Genomic DNA, 17,473 nt, shown 5'->3' with positions numbered 1-17,473 from the left:
GTGTTGTAGTGTGTGTAATGTTTTATTTGTTAAAAAAATGTATGATAAAAGCATACTTTCAAAATAATATTAGCTCGATGCACTCCTTCACCATATAAACTATAACTGTGCAAAATTTCATTCACCTACGTTTACCCATTTTTCGTCAAAAGGGATACAAAGTTTTTGGCTCACGTATTAATATATAGATTTAATTTTATAATATATAATATAATATATAATATGTGGTTTCGGGTAATGTTTGGTACTAGTTACTACTAATATTTAATCTGTGGTAATGTTGGAGGATCGAGATACTGCGCACCTCTTGCCTTTCCACGGCTCACCAGGGCGCCGCGGCGCACACTTTGAGAACCCCTGGCTTAGGGAGATACTGAATGTATGCTTGAATTTAAATAAATTGGTATTACTTCGGAAGCTGATTTCATGAGAAATTGAGTATACTTAATAAACAAAAATAGAAAATTAATAACGGTGAAAGGAATGTTCATATTATGCTGAAGATTATTGCTGTATTTTTATTATAATTTTATAGCTTTCAAATTATGAGTTAATAAGACTCTAAAAACGGTAAGTTGCGGCATCTCCATAGGGGAAGGGCCTTAACTAAAACCCCAAAGTTTTAAAGTACCTAGATGGTGTTTTCTGTATTAGAAAAGAATTTGTCATTCCATTGAAATGAATTTGGGCAAATCGCAATTGACTAAAACATCCGAGTCTTATAAATAGAAATGAGAGGAACAAAGCCCCGGGGGCGTTCAAAGACTATTTTAAAATCTTATCGGGACTTGATTGACGAAATTTGAGCAACTTCACGGACAAAATTCTTAAAACTTCGTCACGAAAGTCGGTCAACTTCGTTGACGGAAGTCGGACAACTCGATTGCGCTGTTTGGAAAGGCTTTTGTGGGCATAAGGATTAGTTTGGCGTAACGGAACTGCACTGTTCGCCGCCTGCTCCATTTGTCAAAGCCGAATTTGCCGACTTAAATCCTTTTTATTAAAACCGTAGACTTAGACGGCTTTTGTTTTCGGTAAATAGAGCTTGCATTGCTATATATAACTGTGATTCCCACATTATAGGAATGTGGGAATCACAGTATGGACAATATACATAACATTATTTGTGATATCTAGTAATTAGCTTAGCTCTCCAGCTAGGTACTTGTTTATCTAGTTTTAATTAATTGTCAAAATAGAAACCTTTCTATTTCAGACCAGAGGTCCACCTGTGCAGGCATACCTGCACAGGTGGACCTCTCCGATAGTCCGTAGCATGTATGGCAGGCATTATGCAAACAAATAATATAAAAAGGAGAGAAAATTGTACCCTGATTATAGTGTACTCATATAATAACGTTAATTCTACATTAAAACTGTATTATTGTTTGATTTAAATTGTAGTATCGAGGTAGGTACTAGGTATGCATGATATCATGGGCCGTCACCGCACGAATTTGTCCACGTATGGTAAAATATCCATTATGGAGGGGTAGTGTACAAAGAACGAGATAATAGCAGAGGCACGGAGGTCAGTCGGCGCCGCTGACACTGACAAATCGTTGGCGGCCTGCGACTAATGTCACTGGGACTAAGGGTTAGATCACATTGAGACGAGATGTATAGCAACACAATAAAATATCATTATATTACTGCTCTACGTTTCGAGATACTGCGACACCAGTAAATTGTATTAGTTACTAGATGTTCCGCGCGGCTTCGCCCGCGTAAATTAGGAATTTTACAGAAACGTACATTTTCCCATGAAAAATAGCTATACTCTCTTCACGTGGTCTACTCTATATATGTACATATTATGTGCCAAATATTGCCATATAAATTGCTCCAGTAGTTCGTGAGATAAACCCTTTCTAATATTTCCCCCGTTTTTCCCACATTTTCCTGAGTTTCTTCGGTCGTATTAGTCGTAGCGTGATAATAATATAGCCTATAGCCTTACTCGATAAATGAGCTATGTAACACTGAAATTAGAAATAAGTTTTTAAATTGTATCTGTAGTTCCTGAGATAAGTGCGTTCAAGCAAACATACTCTTCAGGTTTATAATATTATAAGTATAGATTTTTTTAAATTATCGCTTGACAAACTCGAGTCTCGATCTAAAAGACTATGAAAAGTACGAATAACAGGCTCATAATCATGGGACGATGCATGGTATAATATGGTAGTGGTGATGATGATGATGATGAATGTAATTTGCATAGTAGCATATGCTTTCCGTTCTTAAAACAACGCCGAAACTCCCAAACTTGTATCTATAAAGAATCAGGAGTTCTCTCAGCACCGTCCGAACCACGGTATACCAGGTATACCTTGGTGCAAAATCTTACTTGTTGGTAGCATATGCTTAGAATACTTTTCACGAAACCGAAGTCACCACATGTTTCCCTATAAATTTTGAGGAGTTCCCTCGATTACTTATGGATCCTTCATCAGACTACCACTTTTGTGAATATAATACCAAATTGGGATGATACCATAGGGTATCATCCCTTTTCCGATTTTCAAATTTTTTCTTTTGGTATATAGATACCAAAAGAAAAATTTTGAAAATCGGTTAACAAACGGCGGAGTAATCGTTGAACATAAGAAAACGAACATAACACCTCCCCCATTTTGAAAGTCGGTTAAAATTGTAGCCTATGTTATCCTGATGTATAAGATATATTATTGTAAAGTTTCATTAAAATCCGTTCAGTAGTTTTTGCGTGAAAGAGTAACAAACATCCATACATCCACACATCCATACATCTATACATCCAAACAAACTTTCGCCTTTATAATATTATAAGTAGGAAAGTAGGATAAGTAGGATGATAGAAGCCGATACCAATTATAGATAGAATATAGGCTTTATTGCCCACATTAAATTCTCAGAAAAAAGGAAAATTTAAATCTATAGATAGTGTGCGGGGCAAAGAAGGCAGTACTAAAATGAAAATAATAATAATAGGTAAATCTATATATATAAAACTCAAAGGTGACTGACTGACATGGTAATCTATCAACGCACAGCCCAAACCACTGGACCGATCGGGCTGAAATTTGGCATGCAGGTAGATGTTATGACGTAGGCATCCGCTAAGAAAGGATTTTGATTTCACCAATTCCACCTCCAAGGGGTTAAAATAGGGGATGAAAGTTTGTATATAATTCGGGCTTCTTAACGCGAGCGAAGCCGCGGGCAAATGCTCGTATTGAATAAGAATAATATAATTCGCAAATAGATAATTAATATACTGAACTGATACTGAGAACTGATCAAAAACTCTGTAGAAGTAGGTATTTATTTAAATAAATATTTGATTGTTCTACATGTAAGAAATATTATAAATAAAGTTACATACTACATATTAAGTATCAAACACATTTTACATATTTTTTTAGATATTATAAAAAAAAATATCAAAGTTCCTGGGTCATGGATGTGTATTAAATATGTGTATCATATAATAAAAATCTTAAATATATGTATAGTATTAAAGTATTAAATATATTTTCGTTGTCTGGTACCTGTAACACAAGTCCTTCAGGTGCTTACCACGGGGCCAGACTGACGTGGTGTGAAGCATCCATAGACATTTAACCTGGTCTTACGCTGTTTATTTTATAACTTTTTCCGTGGGAGAGCCATGCTTCGGCACGAATGGGCCGCCTCGACCGGAGAAATACCACGGCCACACAGAAAACCGGCGTGAAACAGCGCTTGTGCTGTGTTTCGCCGAGTGAGTGAGTTTACCGGAGGCCCAATCCCCTACCCCTCTAGAAATGCCGCAGTTGAAAAACAATTTTTTACCCCAGGAGGGTACCAATTGCGTTGGAGAATCCCTCTCTGGACGTCCATGCTCAGGAACCCCTGGAACTGAACGTGGACGTCCAGGCTGCCCCTCGTATTCTGGGGAGGGCAACACTGCGCTCCAATCTGCTCGGGGCAAGAGCAAACACACAAAGGCACCCCCCGCAATATTAAACATGGACTTTTGTAATATTAGGGGATTACACTCCAACCTTAATGCCGTCCATTTCCACCTTGAGACGGCAAAGCCGGCTTTGCTCTTTTAAACCGAGACGCAGATATCATCTCCGAGTGACACATCATACCTTCTTATTACCTCGAGCACTCCTTTCTACCCAAAGCTGGTGTGTGTGTGTGTATATCAGAGATGATATCAGCTCTCGCCGCCTCAGCAATCTTGAGGTCATGGACCTATCAAACTTATGGCTCCGCATAGATTGCGACGACCACCCTCTCGTCTATACGTGCCTATATAGGTCCCACAGTGGTTACCCCGAGACGGACCGACTCTTGGAGCACCTGCAAGGTGCTTCTGATTTTGTGCAGCAGCAGATCCCATCCGCAGAGATCATAATACTTGGCGACTTTAATGCCCACCACGCCGACTGACTCAATTCCAGTAAAACTGATCATGCGGGGAGATCTGTCTGCAATTTTGCCCTTGCGAACGACTTGACACAACTGGTTACTACGCCTACGCGAATCCCAGATATGGATGGTCAGAATCCTTCCTTGTTGGACCTCCTACTATCCGTAACCGCACCACTTGGTTCATCGGATCATTGCCTTGTTAGGAGTTCTGTGCCACTTACGACGGTGTTAAGACAGCGCGCTGTTAAATACCGTCGTGTGTGGCACTACAAGTCAGCAGACTGGGATGGGATGCGGTCGTTTTTTGCATCCTATCCTTGGGGGCACGTGTGCTTCTCGCCGGATGTTCCCGACAATACTGCCAACTCTGTTGCCGATGTGGTGATGCAGGAGATGGAACTTTTCATTCCGACCTCTGTAGTGCCAACTGGCGGCAGATTTCGTCCTTGGTTTGGTTCATCCCCCAAAAAAGCTTCTCGCCGGAAGCAGGAGGCTTACCAATCCTGGACCAACGCAGTGTCTGCTCGGGATTTAAATACCAGCACATATAAAAAGGAGTACAACCTTGCCTCTAGGTCCCTCAAGAAAGAGATTACTCGGGCAAAGCAACAGCACGTCAATAGAATTGGCAAGAGAGAGAAAAAAAAAAAAAAAAAAAAAAAGGAAATGGATTGTTGGCCCAGGACGCAAAGGACAAAGCCGATCTTCTGGGCAAGCTCTTTGCGTCGAACTCGACCCTGGTGCAACTTTTCGCTATCGTCCCACGCGAAAAACATACCATCCTCATCACCTTGATGAGTGGCAGTCTTCCACAGTGCGTTTTTCGCGTAACTTTCTGCCGCGCACTGTAAAACTCTGGAATGAACTGTCACCAGCAGTATTTCCGGACCGATACGACTTGCAAACCTTCAAAAAAAGAGCGTATTCCCTCTTAAAAGGCCGGCAACGCACCTGCAGCTCTTCTGATGTTGCGAGTGTCCATGGGCGACGATATTTGCTTACCATCAGGTGACCCGTTTGCTCGTTTGCCCCCTTATTTAATAAAAAAGAAAACTCGCCTCGTGGACTCAACAAATATCAAGTCTCATCGCTCGAAACACCGCAATCAGGACTCGCAACCTTCTTAATGTACAGCCATAAATCTGGCGAAATTTCCCCGCAAAATATCACTCCACTAATAACCCGGCAATTTTTCACTCGCACCATAAACGCAAATGCCTGCTTCCGCAATTCATATCCCCGGTATCTTAGGTGTAATAAACACGTGAGTTATAAATTATATTATGAGTATATTTTTCTCGAACTTTCGCGCTGTTGAAAGTTCTTTCTCCTTTGTGGTAATGAAATGTTATACGAGGTGTAACAAAATTAAGTTAATATAATACTTAAGGCAGTGCATTAAGCGTCTCCTAGACAGACGCGGCCTGCGGTGGAGGTGGCGGTGGCAGTCAGTTGGATGACTTGAGAGTTTTAGGAACGACACAGACACACGTGGCCACGCGGCCGAGCCATCCAACTGACCGCCATCGCCACCGCCACCGCAGGCCGCGTCTGAGAGACGCTCGAGTCCCCCTGTATTGAGTTTACTGAAAATTGAAAAAATTGCAGCACTGAAAGAACAACTTTTTTTACCTTTATATCGGAAAATTCCTGACGCACGGACATGTGCCCATACAAATCACAAAGAAAATTTTGCTCTTTCAGCGCTGCTACTTTCACGATGAACTTTATAAAGGGACACAATATACAGACCCACGTATTATCACTTAGTTTTGTATAATGTTTAATTTGATAATGATAATGTTTTGTACTCTGGCCTTGTACCATGAAACTGTTTTGAGACTCAAACAATCGGAGGAGAATGCCGCATCCTACTCTAGTAAACGTGAAATGACGTTGTTAGAGCAGAACGCGGCATTCTATCGTCAGATTGTTTGAGACTCAAAAAGGACTCCCTGTTTGTCTGTATCACAGGCTTGATCACGCACTTAGCAAATTATACTATTGCTAATTACACGTCCACTCTCGTCGATTGACTCTCGTGTTGTCCACTCTCGTCTATCGACTCTCGTGTTCCGACGCGGTGCGCTCAAGACAGTGTCATGTATGTTTGTATGTATGTATGTGTCAGTGTAGTGATGATATGGTATTTATGTATATAATAATATACTAACAATTAACATTAATTATTTAAGGATAAATCACATACACTACATCTCGCCTAGGCCTACTACGAAACCGTTCTGAGACTCAAACAATCGGACGAGAATGCCGCGTCCTGCTCTAACAACGTCATTTCACGTTTGTTAGAGTAGGATGCGGCATCCTCGTTCGATTGTTTGAGTCTCAAAACAGCTTAGTGGTACAAGCCCAGTTTTCGTAGTAGGCATTTTTTACAGATTCTTATCCATACTAATATTTCAAATATAAGTAATAAAGTGTGGCTATCTGTCTATTTGTTTGTTACCTCTTCACGCCCAAACCGATAAACCGATTTGGTATGGAGATACTTTGAGTCCCGGGAAAGGACATAGGTTATAGTACGGGAGGCCTAGAACATTTTTTTTATTACTATCAAGCTAATTTAGTCAACCAAGTTTTGTTGATTACAGAACCCTAACCAGCAGATTTTTTGTATATTGGTAGGTTAATAAGAACAATCCATATTTTAGGACCATAAAACCAAAGTATGAAATCCTCTCTATCTCTGTTAGTTGTTAAAATGTTGTTTGTCTTATCAAAATGAAGCTACTCACAAAAAATTTGCTTGATAGTAATCAAAAAAAAAATTGTTCTAGGGCTCCCGACTGGGTATTACTTTTCATCCCGAAAATATGTACGGTTCCCGCACGATAATCTAAACTTTTTTTTTCATGAAATAAGGGGGCAAACGAGCAAACGGGTCACATGATGGAACTCGCAGCATCAGATGAGCTGCAAGTGCGTTGCCGGCCTTTTAAGAGGGAATAGGGTAATAGGGGAGGGTAGGGAAGGGAAGGGAAGGGAATAGTTGAGGGTAGGGAAGGGAATAGGGTAGGGGTTAGGGGATTGGGCCTCCGGTAAACTCACTCACTCGGCGAAACACAGGGCAAGCGCTGTTTCACGCCGGTTTTCTGTGAGAACGTGGTATATATCCGGTCGAGCCGGCCCATTCGTGCCGAAGCATGGCTCTCCCACGTAAATTATGTAACTTGGACATAATATTATGTAATATGTATTATCTTTGTTTGTAGTACTATTATGAGAATAATATTTTGATGTTTCATAGAAAACAGACTGGAAGACATGAAATACTCGTAAAGCATGTGTATTAATTCATGTGTAATTAATTCATGAAAATAGAATTACAATACTGGACTCCAGAAGATATTATATAATAATAATTTATTATTCATGTTTTTAAAAGCGCTTTGATCGGTTAACCGTGCGTTAGCATATGAAATAAATATATGCGCCATCGAATAGATAAATAAATATGTATGCGACATCTCAGAATGAGCCTTGAGATTAGAAAATATTACGCTTCGAATCGCAATTATCAAAATTAAGGTAGATTTTAAACGGAAAAAGTGTCGGATAACCCTTCCATTTGCAGCACTAAAACTCGATAGCTCTAAATCGTCAGCTGGATGAAGTGCCGTGATTAATATCTCCGGCCGGCTCAATTTACAGCCGGTGCGGCCCCCTGGCCCCAGTTTTCCAAACCAAATTAGCCAATACTTAGGCGATAAATTTGAAACGCGTCTCAAATGGACCGAAATTTGGTGGTTTTTCGCTAATTTATACGCCAAGTACGCGAGTGTGTTTTAGCAGCAATAATGTGCAGATGCCGCCGTTTGTACTGCGACAGTTGAACCCCGATTCTGCTGATGTTATATTAATACCTACAGGCTACAGCTTCTATCTTTGTTCGATCTGGTCCGGATGCTTAAAGATCAACCGTTCACCACGGCAAGTGACCGCGACCGACAAAAATTCAAATCAAATGCCACTTTATGACTAAGGGTTGATTCAGACCGCAACCTGACGTGTAGATGCATTTCCAAATTTATATGGATTTAACAGATTTGCAAGACGTCTCACGCAAATCCATACAAAATCTGTCAAATCCATACAAAATCTGTCAAATCCATACAAAATGCCGCACCTCGCCTCGTCGTGTTGCGGTCTGAATTGACCCATAGGCTATCGGTTTTATTTTTTACCGACATTGGTGTAGCGACGCATGCCGCCACTGCTAGGAGCGGCGTAGAGTAAAATTAAATGAATCCTAAAATGGTCATAGTATGATATTTTTTTCGAAATTTTCTCGGTCGCGGTCGCTTGGTGCGTTGTTCGGAACAGTACCTTTAGAGCAGCAAATTAGTATTCCAATTTATTAACCGTGAAACAAACATAAAACTACAAAATATAATATTGTTGCTTAGTCACAACTATGTGACTAAGCGATTGACGTTGAGTGTCTTATATGACAATACTAGTAATTAGTATGATACAGTAGTTTTGTCGTACTGGGCCGCAGTACTGGGGCTCCGTCGAACCATATCGATACTGGGTTAAAATAGCGGAATCGGGATACGTGATAGAATATTTTCAAAAATATTCGACTCTAAACAAGTATTTATGCGAATAATTAAAAAAAGTATCCTGTTTCAATGATTCCAGCAAGCCCACTGATGATAGTAAAATAAAATTATAGCTGAAAATGCTGCATATAGAATCGATGATGATAGATTGATGAATTTAGCTAAAATTCGGCGAACTCCGGCATCGTTAGTCGATATTGCAATTAGTGGAGCTAATTCAGTAGAAAACGGCTTAGTGGAAATTGGGCTTGCGGCTGACAGACCTGCAGCTGATGCCAGCGAGTTGGCGATCTCATTATGCCGGGATATTGCCTATTAGCCTGCTATTACACAACTAATAGCAATTTTGATAGTTAAAATAATAGGTACAGGCTTCGAAAAAAGTACGTTACTATGAGGAGAATTTATTCGTAGGTAGACGGCGGATGTACGTGTTTCTGGTTGCTTTGTTATTAAACCACACCAGTAACTGTTGTTATTTAACCTCATAAGTCAATCATCACAACTCATATTATTGACTTGACATAATCCGACCAAATCCACTTGGTACCATTTTTGTAAACACGCTTATCAATGGTACCATTTTTGTAAACACTTCACAGCCAAACGGTAAACCGCCGAACCGATTTTGCTGAGATTTGGTAAGGAGATACTTTTAATCCTGGAAAAAATGTACGGTTGCAACGGAAGTTGCGTGCTTCATCTACTTTTATTATAAAAAGCTTCATTAGTTGAGATGTTTAACCCATAAACATTATATTACATTTAGAACACATCTTTAGTGCAAAAATAATGAGATTTATTAATATAAGATACTTTACATTCACAGTTGTCGCTTGTGATAAAAAGGTCGAGAAAAAGTGAATACATTTCTTTTCCCGAGACCTTCCCATCTTGACATGATAAAAGAAGGAACTTAAGTAATGAACTAACAAGTTCTAGTTAATTAGGACCCCGTGTTAAGCTTGACATGAAATAAAAAGACAAATGCATAGCACAAGTATTCCGCGCGAAGTGGCTCTTTATGCGAGAGTTTCGTAGTCGTTTTTTATACATGCGACCGTACCAAGACAGATTTAATGATTATTATAATATTTTTATTATATTATATAATTTTGACATAAACTCCATGTATTTCCTCTTCATTAAACTTAAGGCTTCTTAGCCGACCCCTAGACAATCAATTGTATTGTGCAATATCACGTTTCAATTTTATTGAACAGTTAATTTAACGATTAGGCTGAAGGCACGCGATGTTTAATATCAACCCTAAACGGTTTTTTTTTTTTTATGAAATAAGGGGGCAAACGAGCAAACGAGCAAACGGGTCACCTGATGGAAAGCAACTTCCGTCGCCCATGGACACTCGCAGCATCAGAAGAGCTGCAGGTGCGTTGCCGGCCTTTGAAGAGGGAATAGGCTAATAGGGGAGGGTAGGGATGGGAAGGGAAGGGAATAGGGAGGGTAGGAAAGGGAATAGAGTAGGGGATTGGGCCTCCGGTAAACTCACTCACTCGGCGAAACACAGCGCAAGCGCTGTTTCACGCCGGTTTTCTGTGAGAACGTGGTATTTCTCCGGTCGAGCCGGCCCATTCGTGCCGAAGCATGGCTCTCCCACGTATAACATTACGCAATACATAATATTGCGCAATAAAATTTCTCATCTAGGGACCCGCTTACAGATGAACGGCACTTATCGACGGCACGCGTCGACGGCTGCCGTCGACGCGTGCCGTCGAAATTTGTAAGAAGCCTAAGACATCATTAAAATATATAATATAAGTGCGGCTTACTTCCCTTGTTAAATTCTTATGAGCCGTATACTTTTCTATTAAATCCTGATGTTCCCCTTTTGCGTGTATCTGATTCGCCACAATGAAAGAATCCCTCGTCCTTTCCACATTATTGCAGATACATCGTATATCCGTTTTATTGTAGTCATTTTTACCCCGCGTGGCCCACGGTCGGAGGCAGGGTTGTTAGGTCGCTAAACCGAAAAGCCGGAGGCCGAACAAAGCAGTCAGCTAGGCCGGACATTTGTACAAAAAAGCCGAAAACCCAGCTATCGAGTACTTAAAATCTAAACTTTTAATATGGCAATACGTTTGGCAGCGCGTGAACACATTTTTAGTTTTATTAAAACATCTAAAAGATATAATTTAAATCACATTAGCTGATGTAAAACCGTGTAAACTTTGTTTTTTGCATGTCCGGCCAAAGTTAAAGGGAGTCCGGCATTTGTAGAGCTTTAATTACATTATATGCAAAGCTCTACAAATGCCGGACTCCCTTTAATTTAGGCCGGACCCGCAAATAAAAAGCCAGACTGTGTCCATCTTTATCGACGCCTGGCAACCCTAGTCAGACGATATATTGGAACCCTTCAGTATTGTGGGTTAGTTACGTTTTATTTACAACTCATCGATACTATTACGTCTACTGGTTTGGAAATTAGATATGTATCTTCCTAACATTTTTCTGTATTAGCTTGGTCTTAGCATCTAAATATTATGGAGTTATAAAAAGCATTATTTTTAAAAGCAAGCATATTGACGACCTCTGTGGCTCAGTGGTGAGCGCGTTGGTAGCTCAAGCCGGGGGTCGCGGGTTCGAATCCCGCCGACGGAACAAAAAGTTTTCAATGTTCCCGGGTCTGGATGTGTACGTATTAAATATGTGTATGATATAATAAAAATCTTAAATATATGTATAGTATAATAGTATTAAATATATTTCCGTTGTCTGGTACCTGTAACACAAGTCCTTTAGGTACTTAGCACGGGGCCAGACTGACGTGGTGTGAAGCGTCCATAGATATTATTATTATTATTATTTTCAATAACAATTGTATTTGGTAATATTTTGTATTTTCTGATATTAAAATCTAAAAATATTTGGTGACTAACCTAGAACTAGCCATCGATTTGCAAATTTATTTAAGCACATTATATTACACAAAATATTAGCATACCCAATAAAATAACCACAACATACAATACATACAAAAGTATAAGAGTTGTACAAATCGGTGATGCTGCGTACAGCAGGTTTAGTAATTAGGTAAGTAGAAATAAGTAAATAGTATCTATTAATACTCCCCACACCAATTTCGGTGACGGTGGCTAGTTTCATTGAAACCAGGCCAGGTACGCAGGAGTAATTTTATAGTGCCCAAGTGTGTGCGCAGTACACAAGAGCACTCTCTATTCCTTCACTCTCATAACCCAGTGGGACGGAAGACCGACACGATTGGCGAGAGATCAGGCGCAGGACCGACTTTTTACATGCCCATCCGACGCATGGATCATCTTACTTGTCAGACAATCAGGTGATCAGCCTACATTGTCCTAACCAAACTTGGAAATAACATGTTTCCAACGCGGGAATCGAACCCACGACCTCCGAGTCGAGAGCCATGCAGCATGCTCTTAACCACTAGATCACGGAGGCGTTCAAATAAAATAGTATCTATTACATACTATGTAAGCGTAATAACTCACAGAGTTTTCAATTGCCACATTGTTTATTTGGAGCAATACACTTGCTTTAGTTTTAATTACGTAATTCGCAGTTAAGTAGTGAGCTTGCAGTGAATCACCTCTAATGGGCTCACTCGACTCTTTTAACGACTCATAACTTCAGTGGGTTTCAGCTGATGTAAGTTACGACTGGAGTTTCTTCAATTCCGAATGCATGGCTTGGTAATTAACTCCGGTATGCACCTGTAATGAAATATGCTACGGCGCGATATTAACTACGTGCTCTAGTTTATGAGTGGAATACTCGTTATTGTTGTGATATCAATTCTCAATTAATTTGCTATAACAGGTTTTTAAAACTACCTTCAACCCCTTAAGTCTTCAAGACTTGATTCATGCTCGGTCAAACCATGGAGTGAGGGCTTGGCCACAACATTGCTTTGCGGCGTCAGTCGTAAAAACAACCTTTGAGAAGCAATTTCGTTTTTTGAGATGCGACGCCGCACTGCAGTATTGTGGCCTGGCCCTAAAGCCACAATGCTTCGGTGCGGAGCGTCATTTGAAAGAAATTACGCTCGTGGCTATGTGGCATAACTGTGTCGCAGCAACGCACGACAATACAAGATGATGACGGTGTAACATCTCACAATGTTCCACTTTATTTGTGCGGCGTTGGAGTGACGCCGCTGCGGTGACACAACGTAAAGGTCAGTTCACATTACAAAATGACGCGTCGATGCGATGCGATGCATTTTTAAATGGGCTCTTTAAAACCCATTGTTTTAATAACATTGAATAGAAACTCGCCGCCCGCGGTATAGGGCTGACTGTTACAATTTTGATAGGCCCACTTAAAAATCGCATCAACGTACACTTTGCAATGTGGATTGATTCAGACGTCAGAGCAACGCTGCGGCAACGCAACGGAGCAACGTGGCTCCTCTGTCACATAGACTATAAAGTCTATCTATCCTTAAGGCGGCTCTTCTAGCCTTCTTCTACTGGATTTTTGACCCAAAAATATATTTTCTATTTAAGATAGTATTTATTTATGTTACGTAAATGGTATTGCTACAGCTTACCGCTCGATACCGCTGTTGGAGACTCGCCAACCGACCCCGGTAATTCAGCTGGCGTTTGTTTGTGAACTAAACGATTACTTAGCAATTCAGATGACGACTTAAATATAGTGTATTAAAACTTTCATAATTATTATTTTGTAATGTAATTTGTAGAGTAATAGTTTAAGTCTAATATTATGCCAAAAATAGAAATAAAATTATACGTATCTAGTGTGTATTTTCCCTCGATTTCATTTGCGCAAAGGTTTATTAACGCCAATTAAAAAAAAGTTTGTGAATTGTTATATTATCAGTTCAACAGTTTCGGAGTTCTTCAAAATATTACATATATAATATTATTAAAATATTATAATTTATAATATTATTAAAATATTACTGTCTCATTGATTTTTTGTGTGTAAATTTATTTCATAATATATTATCTCCAATGGAATAAGTACAGAAGCGTCTATACATCGTGGAGGAATTATTTTACTTTGTGATTGAGTATATCCAAAGTGTTTATCGCCTAAAACCATAGATAATTTTCAACGTTTGACCAAACCTATAAAATAGCGTCATAATCTATAATATAAAAAATTAGTCGCTGAATGTGTTGCTAAGCGCAAAACTCGAGAACGGTTGGACCGATTTCGCTAATTCTTTTTTTTAAATATTCCTTGAAGTACGAGGATGGTTCTTACGGAGAGAAAAATTCTAAAAAAAAATCCTGAAAAAGTCTAAAAACAACACTTTTCTATACTCCCATACAAAAGATTTGTGATAATACTTAAAAGTCAAATATATAAAAATGGATTTTGAATTATGTTAGTAACGCTAAAACTCGAAAACGGCTGAACGGGTTGGGCTAATTTTAGTCTTAAAATATTCGTAGAAGTCCAGGGAAGGTTTTAAAGTGACACGAAGTTCACCGGGACTGCTAGTTTTAAATAATTTTAATAAAAAAGATAAAATCGACTTCAAAATTGTACGTAATTGAGAATTAATATTCCCTATCTCAAAAACAACTGAAATGATTTGATGAAACTTGCAGCATTCCCTAAGTTGAACAATACCTAGTTTAACAAAAAAGAATTACTTAAATCGGATTACAAGCCCGATTTAAGTAATTGTGGAGATATGCAAACACAGACATAAAAACATACATACATACATTCATACACTTTTGACATTTGGCACATTTGTTCAGAAGCTGATATAGACTAACATATTATGCGAAAAATCAAAATCAAAATTGTTTTATTTCTGAATAAATTTAAAATAAATGTTTTCAGAATGTCCTACATGGTGCCTACCACCGGGAAAACTGGGCAGTTCTCTAAGTATTACATACATACGGGTCGAATGGATAACCTCCTTTTTTTGAAGTCAGTTAGAAACAGGCATTACATTTTTATAGTTTTACTTACTTTAAAAGTTCTCAACAAGCTTAAGAAGTTGAGCTTTTATTCAACTTCGCCTTTCCAACATTTTTCATTCCAAATATCTCGCTGATAGTTGTGGTCAAAAAAACTTTTTTACTTATTCAAATTAATGTAAGAGTAAAATGTAACATTTTAACTTTTCGTCATTTTAAATAAAGATAAAAGCGTGAAATTTAATGTAACAGTTTTCATCGTTAACTTCAAAAAGCTCATTTAAGTTTGACCTAATAACTTGAAAGTTGATACTAAATACTTTTAGGTGCTATTAAAACAATTTTTACAGCTAATTATTTCTCGCGAAATTTCCTCTGCAATATGAAAATATTAACTCTATGAAAATATTTACCGTGGTAATTAAAATAAATGTATTTTCTATACTTCCCTCCACTTCTCCGTCTGAAGCGGCGACCGAGTATTTATATTTTAATGAACTTGTTACAGAAATAGTTTGTTTTTGCGATTACAATATGTAGGTCAAGATTCAAGCTTTTTTACCATATAACTTTTTAAAATTAATAATTTTGCAGAAAAATGCATAAGCTAAAGCGAGAGAGTAATGTGGAAATATATTATAATAAAAAACTTGAGAGGTGTCAAGGGACACCCGAATGGAACGAAGTTATTTCTTATGTTCAAAAAACTCAAAAAATATTTAAAAAACGCCATCTATTGACGCCCAGGAATACTAACAACGCGTTGCTGTTTATTTTAAAAAACCCCATCTAGTTGACGCACAGAAATACTTACTATCAACGCCCTCTGACCCTAATATGCAGGTACTAATAAAAAAGTGTCGAGGTCAAATCAAGGTCAAATATCGTTCTGTCTAGCCTTCAGATTTACGCCGAACTTCGTTCCAACAAGCTACCGGAAACTTTGTGGCACCAAACTTCATTTATCACATGCATCGTACAAGTGTCGTAGATAAAAACTACTTTCTTCCCTGAAACACAAAGCGTCACCATACCAAATTTCATTAAAATCGGCTTAGTGGTTTAAGCGAGAAGATATAACAGGAAACATAGCATAATATAAGAAAAAATAACTCCCACACCGGTTTCCGTGACGGTGGCCGGTTTCGTTGAAACCAGGCCAGCTACGCAGGAGTAATTTTATAGTGCCCAAGTGTGTGCGCAGTACAAAAGAGCACTCTCTATTCCTTTACTCTCATATCCCAGTGGGACGGAAGACCGACACGACTGGCGAGGGATCAGGCGCAGGACCGACTTTTTACATCCGACGCATGGATCATCTTACTTGTCAGACAATCAGGTGATCAGCCTGCATTGCCGTAACCAAACTTGGAAATAACATGTTTTTAACGCGGGAATTGAACCCACGACCTCGACCACTAGACCACGGAGGCGTTAAAGTATAATATAATTATTTAATTATAATATAAAGGGGGTGACAGACACGCGAGTAAGTACGCGGACTTACGGCTCGACGACCTTACTCGCCTGTGTGTCACCTAAAGTTCGCGTACTTAAATATTGCCGCGTAAGTTCGCCGTCTTGGAATTTTACTCGTAGCTCGTACGTCTGGCAGCACTGCGAGTTGCAAGTCACGAGCCGCGAGCCGTCAGGCAGTGTTGCCAACACGACTGATGCAAAATTTGCTAAACTACTGTTAAAATTTACTGTAATTAATGCTAAAAATTATGCTAACATTTTTCAGTCAAATAAAACTTTTTTTAATTTTAAATCTTTAATAATCAACAAACTCTCAATTTATTTTATGTTATCAAACAAAATATTAATTTATTGGTGTTCATCAAAAGCTGATGCTGCTGATGTACCTACATGTAGACGTTATAGAAAATTCATTATCCAAACTATAAATGTCCTTGGTACCATAAAGTTAATATACCTTGCGGAATAGAGCAACAATTTCGAGCTGTCAAACGAAACCGAAATTGGTTTTCATCTTTGTGAAAAATATGTACGTACGTATACACTTAAACTTTTCGATTTAGTTTTTTCTTATTAGTTTTTAAAACGTAATATGATATAATTCCTAAATAACACAACGACGCGCGAGCCGAGTAAGTTCGCGGACTTAAAACCCGCGTACTTAAAGTTCGTATGTCTATCACCGACGCGAGCTGAGTAAGTTCGCGAACTTAAAACCCGCGTACTTTAAGTTCGTACGTCTGTCAGGCACTTTATATACTAATACAAGTAGTAAGTTTAGTCTCAGACTTCGCTAAATTACAATATTGCTCGCGTAGCCATTTCCCGTAGCACTGCTACGAGGCGTAGCGCTTTGTCTCCATAAATTCTAAAATGGCTTCCATTGCTGTTGTTTTGGGCTATAGTTATAATCGATTTGTTCTTCTATATTTAAATAATCAATTACAAATAAATATAAAAGTCTTTTAAGATATCAATTAAAGAATTAAAAGTACGTTATATCGGAAACAAAGCAATTTGCAGCCCGTTAATAATGAATTTATTGTTACATATCGGCGATACTTAAGGGGAGGTTATTCCTAA

At 38.8% G+C, this 17,473-nt stretch overlaps 1 long non-coding RNA gene across 1 annotated transcript; it reads right to left on the bottom strand.

Moving 5' to 3' along the window:
* Positions 1-1,033: 1,033 nt before the first annotated feature.
* Positions 1,034-17,119, bottom strand: LOC121729278. The gene is made up of 3 exons (XR_006035943.1): positions 17,052-17,119; positions 16,419-16,420; positions 1,034-1,044 (listed from the first exon to the last, which is right to left on the bottom strand). It is a non-coding gene; the product is annotated as an uncharacterized LOC121729278 (long non-coding RNA).
* Between the last annotated feature and the right edge of the window lie 354 nt (positions 17,120-17,473).

This window comes from Aricia agestis, chromosome 8 (assembly GCF_905147365.1).
Source record: "Aricia agestis chromosome 8, ilAriAges1.1, whole genome shotgun sequence".
In the NCBI taxonomy this organism is placed as follows: Eukaryota; Metazoa; Arthropoda; class Insecta; order Lepidoptera; family Lycaenidae; genus Aricia; species Aricia agestis.
This window is presented reverse-complemented; position numbering and strand designations above follow the sequence as displayed.